Source organism: Electrophorus electricus, unplaced genomic scaffold, assembly GCF_041902795.1.
Source record: "Electrophorus electricus isolate QZ-2024a unplaced genomic scaffold, ASM4190279v1 Scaffold201, whole genome shotgun sequence".
Classification (NCBI taxonomy): Eukaryota; Metazoa; Chordata; class Actinopteri; order Gymnotiformes; family Gymnotidae; genus Electrophorus; species Electrophorus electricus.
The window spans coordinates 17,501-27,500 of record NW_027658481.1 but is presented as its reverse complement, the minus strand read 5'-3'; the positions used below and the strand labels follow the sequence as shown (position 1 = coordinate 27,500).

General features: G+C 55.4%; 2 non-coding genes across 2 annotated transcripts; both read right to left on the bottom strand.

The window, feature by feature from the left end:
* Window positions 1–185: 185 nt before the first annotated feature.
* LOC145655296 (5.8S ribosomal RNA) lies at window positions 186–339 on the bottom strand. Its single transcript, XR_014121449.1, has one exon. It is a non-coding gene; the product is annotated as a 5.8S ribosomal RNA (ribosomal RNA).
* Window positions 340–1,221: 882 nt separating this feature from the next.
* On the bottom strand, window positions 1,222–3,061 carry LOC145655298 (18S ribosomal RNA). The gene has a single exon (XR_014121451.1). It is a non-coding gene; the product is annotated as an 18S ribosomal RNA (ribosomal RNA).
* Between the last annotated feature and the right edge of the window lie 6,939 nt (window positions 3,062–10,000).

The following is a 10,000-nucleotide window of genomic DNA, read 5'->3' as shown; positions in this document are numbered from 1 at the left end:
GGGAGGAGAAGCTTGTGCACGGAGAACGGGCACTCAACCGCAGCGAACCCACCGACCGGATCTCACCGAGACAGCGACCGGGAACCGTCTGCTTTTAGGAAGACGGAGGCCAGGGGGCACCCCCCCACCTACGAACCTCCAACCGCGGTCCCGCCTGAGAAGGCAGGTCCGACAGATAGGAATAGCGACCCTCAGACAGGCGTAGCCCCGGGATGGACCCGGGGCCGCAATGTGCGTTCGAAATGTCGATGATCAATGTGTCCTGCAATTCACATTAGTTCTCGCAGCTGGCTGCGTTCTTCATCGACGCACGAGCCAAGTGATCCACCGCTAAGAGTTGTACTCTTTTATTTCAGGCTCAGTTTAGGTCTTTCACCACGACTACAAAGACAGGTTTAAAAGGTTTCACCAACCGGTCAGGCGCCCCCGTCTGCGAGTGTTGAAACGGGCGCGGGGTTGCGCTTTGCCCACACGCCCCACGTGGCAGACGAGTCAGTCTTTGAACCGCGGCCCTCCGCGCCCGCCCCGTCCGACCCCTCGAAAGGGGTGGAACTCACGTAGCGTGGGCCAAGCCCTAGGTACCTGCCGGGGGTCCCCCTGAGACTCCTTTCTGAGAGAGAGAAGCAGGGGAACCGGCTGCGCCACCCACCACCACCACGCCCCAGGACGCCGGTGGGCGGACGAACACAGGAAGGGCCATGGCCTGCCCCACGAGGAGCAGCGCTCGCAACCCCCCCCGGAAAGTCCGCTCGTCAGCGAGCAAGGGGACGGGGATGAATGACAAGGACAACAAAATAGGAAAACCCCTCGCGGTGGACGGAGGCAGCGGCCGTGCGAGCGAGAGGGAGGGCGCGGGACGGACCCGTACGACCCGCTCGACTCGCAGGCGCTTCTCCTGCCGGCAAGGTGAGGGGAAACCGGCCTTCGCCCGACGAGCGGGGACGCCGAGTTTTTTGAACGACGCGTCTCTCGCGCTGGAACCCAGAGAATACCGGGGCCTGCGGGGGGGGGGTGCTGAAGGACGACGCGGAGGAAGAGGCGGAGGACGAGGAAGGGGTGGGAGGGACTAGGCTCCTCCTTTATGCCTTCTGTCCAGCCTGACCTGCAAGCGACCACGTGTAACAGCAACCCCGAAGACCCTTTCGACCCTGGGCCCCGACGCGGGGGGACGGCGAAGTCGAGGGGGTCGGGAGAGGAGGCACGCCGGACAGCGTTACCCGTTAATGATCCTTTCGCAGGTTCACCTACGAAAACCTTGTTACGACTTTTACTTCCTCTAGATAGTCAAGTTTGATCGACTTCTCGGCGCTCCGCCAAGGCCCGCGAGGAGCCCCGGCGGGGCCGATCCGAGGACCTCACTAAACCATCCGATCGGTAGTAGCGACGGGCGGTGTGTACAAAGGGCAGGGACTTAATCAACGCGAGCTTATGACCCGCGCTTACTGGGAATTCCTCGTTCATGGGGAATAATTGCAATCCCCAGTCCCCATCACGAATGGGGTTCAGCGGATTACCCGCACCTCTCGGTGTAGGGTAGGCACACGCTGATCCAACCATTGTGGCGCGCGTGCAGCCCCGGACATCTAAGGGCATCACAGACCTGTTATTGCTCCATCTCGCGTGGCTGAACGCCACTTGTCCCTCTAAGAAGTTTGACGCCGACCGCGGAGGGCCGCGTAACTATTTAGCATGCCGGAGTCTCGTTCGTTATCGGAATTAACCAGACAAATCGCTCCACCAACTAAGAACGGCCATGCACCACCACCCACAGAATCGAGAAAGAGCTATCAATCTGTCAATCCTTTCCTGTGTCCGGGCCGGGTGAGGTTTCCCGTGTTGAGTCAAATTAAGCCGCAGGCTCCACTCCTGGTGGTGCCCTTCCGTCAATTCCTTTAAGTTTCAGCTTTGCAACCATACTCCCCCCGGAACCCACAGACTCGTGGTTTCCCTCACGCTGCCCGGCGGGTCATGGGAATAACGCCGCCGGATCGCGGGTCGGCATAGTTTACGGTCGGAACTACGACGGTATCTGATCGTCTTCGAACCTCCGACTTTCGTTCTTGATTAATGAAAACATTCTTGGCAAATGCTTTCGCTTTCGTCCGTCTTGCGCCGGTCCAAGAATTTCACCTCTAGCGGCGCAATACGAATGCCCCCGGCCGTCCCTCTTAATCATGGCCCTGGTTCAGGAAACCCACAAAATAGAACCGGAGTCCTATTCCATTATTCCTAGCTCAGGTATTCAGGCGAGAAGCGGGCCCGCTTTGAACACTCTAATTTTTTCAAAGTAAACGCTCCGAGCCCCGTCCGGACACCCAGCCAAGGGCATCCGGGGGGCACCGGGAGACAGGGTCTGAGACAGGCGGTGGCACGCCTCGCGGCGGACCGCCAGCCCACTCCCGACATCCAACTACGAGCTTTTTAACTGCAGCAACTTTAATATACGCTATTGGAGCTGGAATTACCGCGGCTGCTGGCACCAGACTTGCCCTCCAATGGGTCCTCACCCATGGGTTTAGGATACGCTCATTCCGATTACAGGGCCTCGAAAGAGACCTGTATCGTTATTTTTCGTCACTACCTCCCCGTGTCGGGAATGGGTAATTTGCGCGCCTGCTGCCTTCCTTGGATGTGGTAGCCGTTTCTCAGGCTCCCTCTCCGGAATCGAACCCTGATTCCCCGTTACCCGTGGTCACCATGGTAGCCGACTATGGTACCATCGAAAGTTGATAGGGCAGACATTCGAATGAGACGTCGCCGCCGCGGAGGGCGCGCGATCGGCCCGAGGTTATCTAGAGTCACCAAAGCGGCCGGGGGGCCCGAGCCCCCCGGATGGGTTTTGGGTCTGATAAATGCACGCATCCCCCGAAGGGTCAGCGCTCGTTTGCATGTATTAGCTCTAGAATTACCACAGTTATCCGAGTAACGTGTGGAGCGATCAAAGGAACCATAACTGATTTAATGAGCCATTCGCAGTTTCACTGTACCGGCCGTGTGCACTTAGACCTGCATGGCTTAATCTTTGAGACAAGCATATGTTACTGGCAGGATCAACCAGGTAGTTTGCACCGTGGTCTGGGATGAACCACGAGTGACATCCGCCTCCCCTTCCGGGGGCTAGGAAGCAGCGGGTTGTAAGTGCGTGCGCCGTCAGGTCCAGACGCCATACAGGGCTACCCAGGACAGCTTCCGCGGCCAGTGTAAACGTGCTCGCGCACCGCCCTCTGGCCTTCGGACGCCGACCTCTCACCTTGATGCAAAGCTGTCCCATCCGGTCATGCCCGCACCGTACCCCGTCCACCTCCTCCGGAGGTGCGGACGGCCGACTCCAGGTGCTTTCGGCGTTCCCTCTCTTCACGCCGTTTTGATTTTCGTGGGCCGCTGGTGGGGGGACAAGGGAAAGACCTCGTCGAACTCGCTCAACCTACGTTTCGTGATGTAACCAAGAAGAGTGATTCGTGGGCCCAGGTAGTTTTGAAGAGGAGGCCAACAAAGCAGGGCACTCCCTTCCTCCCAAACCACAGACACCAGTATAGGACAACTGAGTAGACAGACTGGCCGTCTGAGTCTCCCCCAGAGAGTTCTGGGATGGGTTACAAATAACCCCCACCCCCCATCAGAGGCTTGACCCGCTAGAACCAGGGAGGATCTGTCAAAACCGCTCTCCACATCAGAAGTTCTGGATCAGCCGGGGCTGGTCGGCAGACGTCCACCTAAGGCCGTGGCCTAACCCCGTGTGGGGGGATAGCGCTCGCACCCGTACACGTGGACACCCGCTCGTCAAATGGCTGGCTCCTCACTTACCGTAGGGGGAATGGTTTGCCTACCCCTGGCGGGTCTGGTACTCCACTCTACCAAACAAGGAAGCAACACACCAATAGACCCCTGCAACACCGGGCAGCTTTGGGCAGTGTCACTACACTCCTCCTTGTTCTTCACGTTCCTTCCGTGGTGATTTTTTTTTTTTTTTCGTGGCCATTGCCGTGCATGGCTTCCCCATCGCTTTGCATGCTCTCCATTGCCTCGTGCTGCTTCACCATTGGTCTCACCTGGAGACCGAAGCCGCTCTCCCAGTAACCCGATGGTACCTGGCCAGAAAACCCCGTGCCCGATTTCATCTAGGACAAGGGCCAAACCACAGACCGTGCCCGTCCAGGGTCAACCCCTGGTCGGACAGGCCTGGTGGGTCGATACCATGGATGTGGCAGGCCGACGAGAATCCACTGGTACATTTACAAACACGCCCACCCTGGTGGCATGGCTGTACGACCCATCGTCGAAGCACGCTGCGGCGGACTGAGCCATTGGATCCAGTTGCCTGGGCGTACACTCAGCCCAACAGACGCACTCGGGTCGGGGAGAGCAAAGCAGACTGTGTGCCTGGATGTGCCCACTTCCATAGGGGAATCGGCATGATGGTTCACTTAACCCGAGGAGGGCTCCCCTCGCGGGATAAGCACCCCCCTCGGGGGATGGGGGGGGGGGGGGGGGCATCCAGAGCACACCACTTTCCGGTAGGGGACAGGCGTTTGATCATGTGTCCGAGGGAGAGCTCCCCTTGCCGGCCGAACACCCCTCGGACTCCCCTTGGGCTTCCAGAGAACGCCACTGGATGAATTTAGTGCTTGGACCCCATTGATTCTCTTTGCTCTCCCATATACCCGACGGGACCTATTTGCAAAACCCCGTGCCAACCAGACCTCCAGGAAGGGGGCTGGCGGCTAACCATGCCCAGCAGGGTGCACCCTGGTCGGACACTTTGGGAGGGTCGAGAGCCTGGAAGTGCCACCCGGGGGAGTAATTCTGATTTCCGTTTTAATGCACTCAGGGACAGCCCGAGGACCTCTGTAGTGCACCTGAGGCGGACTGAGCCGTCGGGTCCAGGGGTCTGGAGTTCGGAACCTCCAGGGTTCACCTGGCTGTTCTCTTAGCCCGGCAGGGTGCACCCTGGTCGGACACTTCGGGAGGGTCGAGAGCCTGGATGTGCCACCCCGACGAGTAATGAGTTTTCCCTTCGTATCTCTTCCGGACCAGGTCCGATTCGCACGAAACTCGCTGGGCATGGCCAGGAGCGCCCCCTGCTGCCCACGCCACCGTCCCCGCGCTTCTACTCCCGAGGGCCGAGGAGACAGCGAAGCGTGGGTCGGGTCGCCTGCTTCCAGGGTCTCCCTGGTACTCTCCAGTCTCCCGAGTCCATCGGGTCCGACCTCGTATTTTTAGCCCAGACGGGGAATGAGAAAGGGGCCCCCGACCGCCCGAGGGCGGGCGCTCGCTTCTCAGCCTAGGAACGTCCGATTCCCACGAAACTTTTACGCCAGACGTTCCTGGCAGCGAGCGCGTTCAAAGGTGACCCGCGCTGCTTCTCTCCTCCCAAGGGCCGAAGAGATATTCGTCTTCAAACCCGACCGGCCCTGTGTTTGCCGCCCCGGCGGTTTTAAAAAATCATAGCGTAAAAACGGTGGGTGCGCTTCGCCTGCCGCTTGGACAGCGTTAAACGGCAGCCCCGGCTCTTTCCAAAGGGCCCTCAACCGACTTTCTGCTCCCAAGGAGCCCAGAGATATGAAACCGAAAAATCAAAACCCCGTGCCAACCAGACCTCCAGGAAGGGGGCTGGCGGCTAACCATGCCCGGCAGGGTGCACCCTGGTCGGACGCTTTGGGAGGGTCGAGAGCCTGGATGTGCCACCCCGACGAGTAATGAGTTTTCCCTTCGTATCTCTTCCGGACCAGGTCCGATTCGCACGAAACTCGCTGGGCATGGCCAGGAGCGCCCCCTGCTGCCCACGCCACCGTCCCCGCGCTTCTACTCCCGAGGGCCGAGGAGACAGCGAAGCGTGGGTCGGGTCGCCTGCTTCCAGGGTCTCCCTGGTACTCTCCAGTCTCCCGAGTCCATCGGGTCTGACCTCGTATTTTTAGCCCAGACGGGGAATGAGAAAGGGGCCCCCGACCGCCCGAGGGCGGGCGCTCGCTTCTCAGCCTAGGAACGTCCGATTCCCACGAAACTTTTACGCCAGACGTTCCTGGCAGCGAGCGCGTTCAAAGGTGACCCGCGCTGCTTCTCTCCTCCCAAGGGCCGAAGAGATATTCGTCTTCAAACCCGACCGGCCCTGTGTTTGCCGCCCCGGCGGTTTTAAAAAATCATAGCGTAAAAACGGTGGGTGCGCTTCGCCTGCCGCTTGGACAGCGTTAAACGGCAGCCCCGGCTCTTTCCAAAGGGCCCTCAACCGACTTTCTGCTCCCAAGGAGCCCAGAGATATGAAACCGAAAAAATCAAAACCCCGTGCCAACCAGACCTCCAGGAAGGGGGCTGGCGGCTAACCATGCCCGGCAGGGTGCACCCTGGTCGGACGCTTTGGGAGGGTCGAGAGCCTGGATGTGCCACCCCGACGAGTAATGAGTTTTCCCTTCGTATCTCTTCCGGACCAGGTCCGATTCGCACGAAACTCGCTGGGCATGGCCAGGAGCGCCCCCTGCTGCCCAGGCCTGGCTCTGGGCCTGGGCACACTTCATTCACTTTGTACCTTTAAATCATACTACTACTACCACCAGACTTCCAGGCCCAAGAGGTCAAACACAGTCATGCCCAGCAAAGTAGCTCTGGGCCTGGGCACACTTCATTCACTTTGTACCTTTAAATCATACTACTACTACCACCAGACTTCCAGGCCCAAGAGGTCAAACACATTCATGCCCAGCAAAGTAGCTCTGGGCCTGGGCACACTTCAATCACTTTGTGCCTTTAAATCATACTACTACTACCAGACTTCCAGGCCCAAGAGGTCAAACACAGTCATGCCCAGCAAAGTAGCTCTGGGCCTGGGCACACTTCATTCACTTTGTGCCTTTAAATCATACTACTACTACCACCAGAATTCCAGGGCCAAGAGGTCACACAGTCATACACAGCAAAGTAGCTCTGGGCCTGGGCACACTTCAAGAAGTTTGACCCTTTATATAAGCCTAGAAATAGACTTCCAGGCCCAAGAGGTCAAACACAGTCATGCCCAGCAAAGTAGCTCTGGGCCTGGGCACACTTCATTCACTTTGTGCCTTTAAATCATACTACTACTACCACCAGAATTCCAGGGCCAAGAGGTCACACAGTCATACACAGCAAAGTAGCTCTGGGCCTGGGCACACTTCAAGAAGTTTTGACCCTTTATATAAGCCTAGAAATAGACTTCCAGAGCCAAGAGGTCAAACACAGTCATGCACAGCAAAGTAGCTCTGGGCCTGGGCACACTTCAATCACTTTGTGCCTTTAAATCATACTACTACTACTACTACCAGACTTCCAGACCCAAGAGGTCAAACACAGTCATGCCCAGCAAAGTAGCTCTGGGCCTGGGCACACTTCAAGAAGTTTGACCCTTTATATAAGCCTAGAAATAGACTTCCAGGCCCAAGAGGTCAAACACAGTCATGCCCAGCAAAGTAGCTCTGGGCCTGGGCACACTTCATTCACTTTGTACCTTTAAATCATACTACTACTACTACTACTACTACTACTACTACTACTACTACCAGACTTCCAGGCCCAAGACGTCAAACACAGTCATGCCCAGCAAAGTAGCTCTGGGCCTGGGCACACTTCATTCACTTTGTGCCTTTAAATCATACTACTACTACTACCACCAGAATTCCAGGGCCAAGAGGTCACACAGTCATACACAGCAAAGTAGCTCTGGGCCTGGGCACACTTCAAGAAGTTTGACCCTTTATATAAGCCTAGAAATAGACTTCCAGAGCCAAGAGGTCAAACACAGTCATGCACAGCAAAGTAGCTCTGGGCCTGGGCACACTTCATTCACTTTGTGCCTTTAAATCATACTACTACTACCAGACTTCCAGGCCCAAGAGTTCAAACACATTCATGCCCAGCAAAGTAGCTCTGGGCCTGGGCACACTTCATTCACTTTGTGCCTTTAAATCATACTACTACTACCACCAGACTTCCAGGGCCAAGAGGTCAACCACAGTCATGCCCAGCAAAGTAGCTCTGGGCCTGGGCACACTTCAAGATGTTTGACCCTTTATATAAGCCTAGAAATAGACTTCCAGGCCCAAGAGTTCAAACACAGTCATGCACAGCAAAGTAGCTCTGGGCCTGGGCACACTTCATTCACTTTGTACCTTTAAATCATACTACTACTACCACCAGACTTCCAGGCCCAAGAGGTCAAACACATTCATGCCCAGCAAAGTAGCTCTGGGCCTGGGCACACTTCAATCACTTTGTGCCTTTAAATCATACTACTACTACCAGACTTCCAGGCCCAAGAGGTGAAACACAGTCATGCCCAGCAAAGTAGCTCTGGGCCTGGGCACACTTCAAGAAGTTTGACCCTTTATATAAGCCTAGAAATAGACTTCCAGAGCCAAGAGGTCAAACACAGTCATGCACAGCAAAGTAGCTCTGGGCCTGGGCACACTTCAATCACTTTGTGCCTTTAAATCATACTACTACTACTACCAGACTTCCAGACCCAAGAGGTCAAACACAGTCATGCCCAGCAAAGTAGCTCTGGGCCTGGGCACACTTCAAGATGTTTGACCCTTTATATAAGCCTAGAAATAGACTTCCAGAGCCAAGAGGTCAAACACAGTCATGCCCAGCAAAGTAGCTCTGGGCCTGGGCACACTTCATTCACTTTGTACCTTTAAATCATACTACTACTACCAGACTTCCAGGCCCAAGACGTCAAACACAGTCATGCCCAGCAAAGTAGCTCTGGGCCTGGGCACACTTCATTCACTTTGTACCTTTAAATCATACTACTACTACCAGACTTCCAGGCCCAAGAGGTCAAACACAGTCATGCCCAGCAAAGTAGCTCTGGGCCTGGGCACACTTCAATCACTTTGTGCCTTTAAATCATACTACTACTACCACCAGACTTCCAGGCCCAAGAGGTCAAACACAGTCATGCCCAGCAAAGTAGCTCTGGGCCTGGGCACACTTCATTCACTTTGTACCTTTAAATCATACTACTACTACCACCAGACTTCCAGGCCCAAGAGGTCAAACACATTCATGCCCAGCAAAGTAGCTCTGGGCCTGGGCACACTTCAATCACTTTGTGCCTTTAAATCATACTACTACTACCAGACTTCCAGGCCCAAGAGGTCAAACACAGTCATGCCCAGCAAAGTAGCTCTGGGCCTGGGCACACTTCATTCACTTTGTGCCTTTAAATCATACTACTACTACCACCACCAGACTTCCAGGGCCAAGAGGTCAACCACAGTCATGCACAGCAAAGTAGCTCTGGGCCTGGGCACACTTCAATCACTTTGTGCCTTTAAATCATACTACTACTACCACCAGACTTCCAGGCCCAAGAGTTCAAACACATTCATGCCCAGCAAAGTAGCTCTGGGCCTGGGCACACTTCAAGATGTTTGACCCTTTATATAAGCCTAGAAATAGACTTCCAGAGCCAAGAGGTCAAACACAGTCATGCCCAGCAAAGTAGCTCTGGGCCTGGGCACACTTCAATCACTTTGTGCCTTTAAATCATACTACTACTACTACCAGACTTCCAGACCCAAGAGGTCAAACACAGTCATGCCCAGCAAAGTAGCTCTGGGCCTGGGCACACTTCAAGAAGTTTGACCCTTTATATAAGCCTAGAAATAGACTTCCAGGCCCAAGAGGTCAAACACAGTCATGCCCAGCAAAGTAGCTCTGGGCCTGGGCACACTTCAAGATGTTTGACCCTTTATATAAGCCTAGAAATAGACTTCCAGGCCCAAGAGTTCAAACACAGTCATGCACAGCAAAGTAGCTCTGGGCCTGGGCACACTTCATTCACTTTGTACCTTTAAATCATACTACTACTACCACCAGACTTCCAGGCCCAAGAGGTCAAACACATTCATGCCCAGCAAAGTAGCTCTGGGCCTGGGCACACTTCAATCACTTTGTGCCTTTAAATCATACTACTACTACCAGACTTCCAGGCCCAAGAGGTGAAACACAGTCATGCCCAGCAAAGTAG